An 8,805-nucleotide genomic window follows, 5' to 3' on the forward strand; every position below is an offset into this window, starting at 1 on the left:
TAATGCACCATGAAGTGATGGTACATATTGGGTATACCCAAAGTCCTTTTTAGGTAAGTCCTCCACTCAGCAGCCATGTTACCTTGCGGTTTGGGCACCCTTCGCAGGTTTCACAACACCAATCTTGCTCCAGCGGCAAGATCACAACACATGATTGGCACAATCAATGTTCCCACAACACACCACATGATTGGCTCAACTGTATTTTACATGTCCACGCATTTGCCACGGAGGGGGGTATGTAGGAACAACACCATACGTTACAAAACTAACCCCATGCATTTCTATGGAGGATTTTTTGAGGTGCTGTGTCTCCTCATTAGAAAGTCTACCTCCTTAAAAAAAGCTCGTGGTGTTCATGTATTCCAAGGCTCCCGAGCTGTTCTTGACCAAGCTACCATGACACTTTCGTTGCTTTTGATAGCCATGCCAGATAGCCCTCTTCCAGCATCGTAGAAGTGTTCCTGCAAAATAATGTGGCCAAGAACTATGATTATCCAGATCAATAGTTGAACATTTTTTATTATATATAACCTTAATGGAAATGAGTAAAATCTTACATAAAGCCATTGGTGGAGTAAGGATCCCTGAGATTAGGGAACAGTCACAATGCGAAAGTGCATATCTTTTTCCTTGACTTCGCTGGTATCCTAAAACAATAGGGAAAAATTATATTAGATATATTCAGACAACATTACAAGCTATAAAATGGAAGAGTGATTAAACATGGATTATGGATCAAATATAGACTTAACGCTTTCTTGCCACTAAAATATGCTTAAGTAATATTACATTACATTAGGCTAACACATTTTTAACCAAAGTTTTACTAACATGGTAGCAGTTTAAGTTTTCAAGCAATTCTCTCAACAATTTTAGGACAATTTAAAACAGTAGAGAGTACAGTAAGAATAAGTGCATCAGTGACTGCTGTTTTTAAACAGTTGAGTGTCAGTTCAAGACAGGTGGTAAGTACTTGGGATCAGCAAGAGTAGTAAGTAGTGCTATGAGAGGAGATGTTCTCTAAAAGAGCTGGGTCTTCAGGAGTTTTTTGAAAATGGAGCCACTGTGTAGTTGGTAATAGATATCCCTACAGCTAAGGTTCTACCTTATAGCATTTATCAACCACACAATCACCAGTTCAATATTGTTTTTACACAGCAATTCTACTACCTAATACCTGGAATAAAATACATTAATTTAGGGTTTTCTTGTCACTCTGCAGGCAGGTTGTGTGAGGGCTATATGTGCACAATAATGATTTTTTTCATTTTATTTCACATTACATTATTCACCCCATTACATGCACTCTATTTTTCTCACTCAAACAGTCAATTGTGATGTTATGTTACAATGTTCTCTCACTTTGAATGAATGGAACAATAACATTGGATCAATGTAAAAATGGCACTACCACTGAAAAGTCTGAGTAGGGATGTCCTGAGAAAACCCCACCCATGGAATCCCTCTCGTTCAGTCAGAAAAGAGTTAATAGTTTGACTGGACCTAACTGTTGTATACAATTAGATTAATTTATTCAAAAAAAAAACATACCCATGGACCAGGATATTCAGAAGATGCCTTCTTATACAGTGTGTCAAGGTGCTCTACTATACTCCTCCATTATTTCCTCTCCCATTTAACTCTTCTCCAGAACCTCCTGGACCATCTATGCGTAAAAAAAGAAACAATAACAGTGATACACTTGTAAGAGAAACTTACATGCACCCTCTAAAAAAGTGTAAATCCAGAGTACAAACAAGAAAGCTAAGGGGGCAGCTAGAACGTCAAAAAAACATATGCTATTTAATATCACTGATAGTGCTCAAAATATAATTACACTTCTGTGGTTGTGTGATGAGGGGTCTCTACAGACAAACAGAAGTATTGGAAACTTGGAAAGTGTACAGAGAGATTATAACAAGACCTGTATCTGAAGGAAGCAAATTGCTTGCCTTCGTGTTCTAGTAGCATGAAATCAGTGGATTTTGATCTTGCAGCACTGGATCTGCAAGCAGATCTGACTGAATCTAATAAACATACTTTACGTTCAGCCAGATCTGTGCAGAGCTGCAAGATTGAATGTGCCCACTGATTTGACACTACCGGAACACAAAGCCAGGTTTCTGCATTTTTTAGACCCAGACAGACAAGGATTTCTCCTAGTGATATTTTAATTTTAAATGCTCACCTGTTTGGCCTTTTTCTGCTGAATCTCCTATGGCAGAGGTGTTCTCTTCTTTTGCACCAGTGGATTGATGTGCCTTGTTTGAAGAACAAGAAAAAAAAAAATTGGAATCTTAAAGGGCTGCTTTAAGAAATTCGGTCTCCGATTTTATTTCACTTAATTCAACTAAAGGGTGACAAAATCTGGGCTGTGCACAGGGATTTTGATTGATTGAACTTTGATTGATTTCAAATGTATTTCTTAAAAAGGATCATAAGGATCTGCATTAACTCCAGCCAGGATACAAAGTGTGCGTGTGAAATCATTAAGAAACATGCCTAAGGTCAGGCTGATTCATAGTCTAAACAAGCTAGAAAAAAGAAAGAAAAAAAAAAGCGTTGCAATATGGCTGCCGAGTGGAGGGACTTGCCTAAAAGGACTTTGGCTAAACCACATAAAACCTCACCTTCTCGAATTAAACTTTGAAAGGAAAAACCAGGCTGCAGTTTGAGGTACTTTTTTCTCCATGGTACTGGACATTGATGAGCATTTTGCTGACCCTGTTAAAACAAAGAAAATGATTACATCAATACAAGAACAACAATGATTGACTATCAGCAGTATATCAACTAACCAGCAAAGGACTTCTAAACTTTATTCTGACATTATTTACCACAGGTTACCAAATGTTTCAACCGCAAGTGTTTTGTCTTAAAATATGTTCATATAATCCCTACTTTTTAAGCAACATGACTGGTAATAATTTAAATAATTTCATTAGGCAGTAAACTCGTCTACATTTTACCATATCCATAAAAAACTGCTCATAATTTCAGAGAAATAAACATTTCTTACTCTGCTCAGCTGTAACGTTATGCCTGATGGACTGAATATTCTTATGCACGTTGCTTGCAAGCTATTGAACCACAATTTCTACAAATATCTAAAATTAGTATCAGCTAGCTAACTTCTATACTCTTTGGCTTACCTGCACCCTTTATAAGTTAGGAAACAAAGAAATTGATCTAACCCAAATAAAGCCAACAGACTCTAACAGAAACTAATACCAGTGCCATACAGAGAATGGAGACTGCACCAAACCAACCAGGCTAACGTTACCTTACACCTCTGTTTGCTACAAATGCCTAACAGTTAAACGAATGCCCTCGTGGTCTCAGCTAATGTTAGCTAGCAGCAATTTTTTATAACCAAGCAATAGTGTTCAGTTCAACCAAACGTCAATGAGTCGACAGACTGTTATAATTAGTCAGTCAACAGATCCATTTGTGCCAGGTGAGCATTTGGCAAAAGCACACTAACATTAGATCGCTATGAACAGTGGAGTTCTGGCTGTAACTAATGTATTAACGCGTATTTAGAGCTATTAATTCAGCTCCAACCGCTTTTTTTCAATTTCAGCATTTAAGGCGTTATTCGACTCCAATATTATATTAATGTCAGTTTACAGTTTAAGTATTACAAATTAACATAAACTTAACCATTTTCAATTTGATAAGGTTATAACCCACCGAAGTTATGTTAGCTTGCTGGATGTTTTACCAATAATTTTCTGAGCTAGCTAGTGCTAGCGACCTTTGCTACTAGCTAGCGACCAAAGCTAACGTCACCAATATTTCATAGTAGGTAAAACACGTTGGTATGAAAACATATACCTGTGATGTGACATTACTTAATTGTGTATTTGTCGTAGTTTTCATGCTAGCTTACAGAAGTATAGGGAACAAATGAATTTACCTTTTACTATCCCACGATGTACTTTAATGGCGTCCATCTTCTTTTCAAAAATCTCAACTGAAGGACCGGAAGTGTAAATGACTCCGCCCAGAGTTCGTACATTCCACACCCACTTAAAACACTAGGTTGTGAGTTTTTTAATTACACCGTGGGTGTACATGTTTTGTTCAAACAACTCCCGAAGTTACACTAATTAACACTAATGAACACTGAAAAATATGTCTCTGAAAAATTAACACTTAATAACACTGTCAATTTTACTGTGTAGTTACTGGAAGTAAGAAATGCAGTGAAATTATGTCTGGTGGTTAGCATAGTTAGCATGCTAGTGTGTTAGCATGCTAGTTAGCATAGTAACTTTGTTAATATTATTATCTTTGTTAACATAGTTAGCATAACTGCTAGCAAACATTAGAGCCATTCCAACTGTCAGTTATCGTTAACTGTCTATCTAAATAATTTAACCATTTAAACTATCCACCTATTTAACTGTTCAGTCATTCCACCTATATTAAACCTCATCTACTTAGCAACCAATATAGTTTGTTTTTACTCTGTATGATATTTTACATCATATTTTTGCATTTTCATGCACTGTATTTCCTTCAGGAAATGCTTTTCTAGATATTTTTCTTCTTCTAACGCACTTAATGCAGCTTCAACCGTTTAACGTAGAAACTTCATTCAAACTATGTTACATAGGTCTTACTTAGGACATGTGTGCTATGTATTTTTCAGCTTTGTAACTTTTTTAAACTATTAATTAAAAACTAATCAAAATTTCCCCATTGACTTAACATTATGATTATGACATCACAATATGGCCGTTAAGCAATTAGAATCCTATGGCAGGTGTTCGGGCCACCTGCAGTCTCAGGCTTTAAGCATACAAACTGGCCCTATTAAGACTACACATCCTGTTCAACTGCTTCCTCTGCCAAGAACTGTTTCAAAATAAAAGTCCTCACTACAATATTTCACTGTTAAACAATTTAACCCTTTAAACTACTGAACTTTTTAACTGTTCAGCCATTGTAACTGTTACTTGTCCTCAACTATGACTCCTACCCACTGTAGCTAGTTAGCATGGTTAGCATAGTTAGCATGTTAGCATGCTAGCTAGCATTTTTAGCAAAACATTTTAATGAAACTGTTAAAAAATGATTAGCTAAGTTAGCTAAGTAACATGGTTAGCATGTTAGTTAGCATTTTTAGCAAAACTACTAAAAATGATTAGCTAAGTTAATTAATTAACGTGGTTAAAGCTAGTTAAAATGTTAAAATGATTAGCATAGTTAGCTAAAACTGCTAAAATGATTAGCTAAGTTAGCTAAAAACTGCTAAAAAATGATTAGCTAAGTTAGCATGCTAGTTAGCATAGTTAGCATAACTGCTAAAAATGATTAGCTAAGTAATATGGTTAACATAGTTAGCATGTTAGCATGCTAGTTAGAATAGTTAGCATACCTACTAAAAATTATTAGCTACGTTAGCTAAGTCACATGGTTAACATACTTAACATGTTAGCATGCTAGTTAGCATAACTACTAAATATGAAAACATTAGCTAAGTTAACTAAGTTAAGTAACTTGGTTAACATTATTATCTTATTATAACTGCTAGCAAACATTAGAGCCATTCCAACTGTCAGTTATCGTCAATTATCTACCTAAATAATTTAACCATTTAAATTATCCACCTATTTAACCGTTCAATCATTCCAACTATATTAAACCTCATCTACCTAGCAACTAATATAGTTTGTTTTTACTCTGTATGATATTTTACATCATATTTTTTGCATTTTCATGCACTGTATTTCCTTCAGGAAATGCTTTTCTAGTTTAATAATGTTGCTGCGTGAATCACGGTAAGCGCGAATGAAGTGGCCACTTCTTAATAGGAGTCACTGTATGGAAGTAGGCTAAGTAAAATAGAGATGTTTAAAATAAGATAAAGTTAGGATATGCCCGCTTGACAACGGCAGAGATAACTGGCCTTTGGCCATAGCATTCAACCATCCATTTAGAACGACTGGCCTTCATAGCAACAAAGGATTTTAGCTGTGATTCATGTAGCTACAGTATGCATACAATGTGATGCAAAGTATAGAAAGGTGATGAAATATACAGAGACAAGTCAAGAAATATAGTGCAATGTAGACAGTAGTATACAGTTGATTTACAGAAGGTGGTTTAGAATAATATGAATTAAATATAAATATGTGCAGTGTATTAGCAGTTATCTCATAGAATAAGTAGAATAATGTATGTAGATGTAGCAGTAACATTCTAATAGTAGAAATAATAATATAGATATATGCAGTGTATTAACGGAATATAATAAAACAGAATAAATATGGATATTCAATATGACAAATATATAACAGATATGTACATAACATACAGCTATGTGCAGTGTGGAAACAGTGTCATTGTAGTGCAGAAACAACATTATAAGAGTAGTAAGAATAAGTTTATGTGCAGGATGAATAGTATAAAGATCAGTAGAATAACTATGTATACATGTAATTACAGTAGGCCTATGTACATTTGTAAATAAATAGAAAACTATGGGTGAGAGGGATAAATTAATTTTATTTAATCGTAAAAGTAAATTGCATTCAATTAAATAGCAATTAAAAATCTTTCCAGTAGGCTTTAATGTCACGCAAAAAGTACAACCAAAGCTGAGCTTGATCAACTAGAACGTCTAAAGAACCAGAACTTGAGTGTAGTTTTTTGCTGGGTCCCAGGCCATGTTGGTCTGAGGGGAAATGAGAAAGCGGACAGTGCTGCTAAGCAAGCCCCAGAATGTCAAATCCCTGCCCCAGACCTTAAACCTATACTGAACTCTTACATCTCAGATAAGGTGTTGCTAAAATTACTCCTATTGTGGCTGTTAGAGACATGCGTTCATGAGTATCCAGCTACATTCAATGAGTTAAGTAAAATACATTCACACACAAAAAAACCCCATCACTAATGTTGTGGACATTCCTTTATTCTGAGATACATCAATAGGCTCTCAAAACAATCCCAAACAGAAATAAGGTCTTTATAGAGCAAATCCATATAGATTATTTGTCAAATAAACAGTAAAACAGAATTAGGGGATGTTATATATAACATTCACACTCATAGCTCATATTTTTAAAAAAAAAAAAAATCAGTGAAAAAGTATCCTGACAAACAAGCAGCATTTTAATACCTTAGTCATATTTCATAATTTCAAAATTTTCTCTAGGTTACCTGATAGCCCAGTTTGAGAGGTGCAAGACGCGTGACATTATTTATTTTTGCAGCCAATCACTGCTGTTTTATTTTATTGATTTGATTTTAGTCATAGAAGCTAAATTCGAAGGCAGGCCACAGGTAAAAAAGCAACGAACGCATTCACCCCGCAAGGCAATAGTTGAATAGAGCTTTTGAGGTATTGCCACTGCTCCAACACTGAAAGGCACTGTTAGAATGCTTGGATCAAGCCAGGTTCAGCATAGCGTATATGTCACTGTCTGCTCACGTTGGTGACCGGACCAGGGCAAGCACACTTTCGCAGTTCCCGCCGGAAAAGCAGTCTAGTTTGTATTACAATTCAAAACTAAAAAAGACAACATCACTGTATCTTTTGGAGCTTCCTGTATGCAGTTTGCGTTAGGCTGATCTACCCATTTCTACATCCAGCCTCCTCCTAATATGTCATAAACTACACTTACCCCAAACACAACTACAAAGAAAAAAACTGAAGCTAAAAATGCATGGGGTAAATTAACAGGCAAAATAGTGGTTTTAATATGAATAAAATAAAGCAATACATAAATAGGCTACACATTCTGGCTACAAAACGTGCAATATTTTTTTTCCTGTTTTCTTCTGTTTCTTCAGTATGTTTGTTAAGATAATTCCACAAGGAGATGCTGCTTGTAGCCTCGTCTAATGTCAGTATTTTGGATGGCTGCTAGGCTATGTGCAGTTTTAACAAACAGTTCATAACGATCTTGGATAATTTCCAGTTTGTTTCCAGTTGTTGTTCTTAAGGCTACTGAAGACACTACCAGACCACAGTCACCTTTCCATTGTTATTACTGACAAAGCTTCGAGCTTAACCCTTGTAAGGTGTTCATATTTTTGTTACTCAGTCAATGTTCCCGGGTCTGGTGGACCCATCACATTATTAGGCTTTTATATCAATACAGCCAAAACAATTTATGTAAAAACACTTAATAGATGTTTACTTCTCAACCAATGATATAGACATTTATGATTTATATTTGCCATTTACCCCAGTGAGATCACATTTATGATTATATGATTTTCATTTTTTTTGTGAGAAAATGAGGAAATTCAATTATTAAAAAAAAAGTTTAAAAAAATAGAAACAAGATGTTTGATCTTTATTGGTGCTTATTTCTTAGAACTTTATCAGAACAGGTGAACGTACTTGAAATGTAGCAATGTAACAAATTAACCTTTGTGTGAGAATAGCAGGTGCAGAAAGACAACACAGACACAGACACACACACAGCAGGCTCAGTTAGGAGGACACAGTTAAGGTACATAGCACCTACAATTATTACACTCGGGTCCAGTAGACGCTGACACCTCCTATGTAATAGTTACAGTATGTGTGTGGTGTGTGTGTGTGTGGGGGGGGGGGGTTACCGTGTGCAGTCATTGAAAAGTTATTTTGTATGTCCTTCACAGAAAACGAGCCAAGGCCTTTGAGTTAGAAGAAATAATAAATAGCATTTTTTTTTTTTTTAGCAAACATTGAAAACGGGTCCCACAGACCCGAAGACTTTACTTCAATTTATGATGGTTAATGCACACAATTGTGGTTGGGCTACCATGGGCTAATTTAATGTGACTAACTGATTCATATTT

The 8,805-nt window shown here is 35.6% G+C and overlaps 1 long non-coding RNA gene across 1 annotated transcript; it reads right to left on the reverse strand.

The window, feature by feature from the left end:
• Positions 1 to 1,590: 1,590 nt before the first annotated feature.
• Positions 1,591 to 3,977, reverse strand: LOC125306601. The gene is made up of 4 exons (XR_007195576.1): positions 3,923 to 3,977; positions 2,634 to 2,727; positions 2,192 to 2,264; positions 1,591 to 1,669 (listed from the first exon to the last, which is right to left on the reverse strand). It is a non-coding gene; the product is annotated as an uncharacterized LOC125306601 (long non-coding RNA).
• Positions 3,978 to 8,805: the final 4,828 nt, after the last annotated feature.

Source organism: Alosa alosa, chromosome 13 (assembly GCF_017589495.1).
Source record: "Alosa alosa isolate M-15738 ecotype Scorff River chromosome 13, AALO_Geno_1.1, whole genome shotgun sequence".
NCBI classification, from domain to species: Eukaryota; Metazoa; Chordata; class Actinopteri; order Clupeiformes; family Clupeidae; genus Alosa; species Alosa alosa.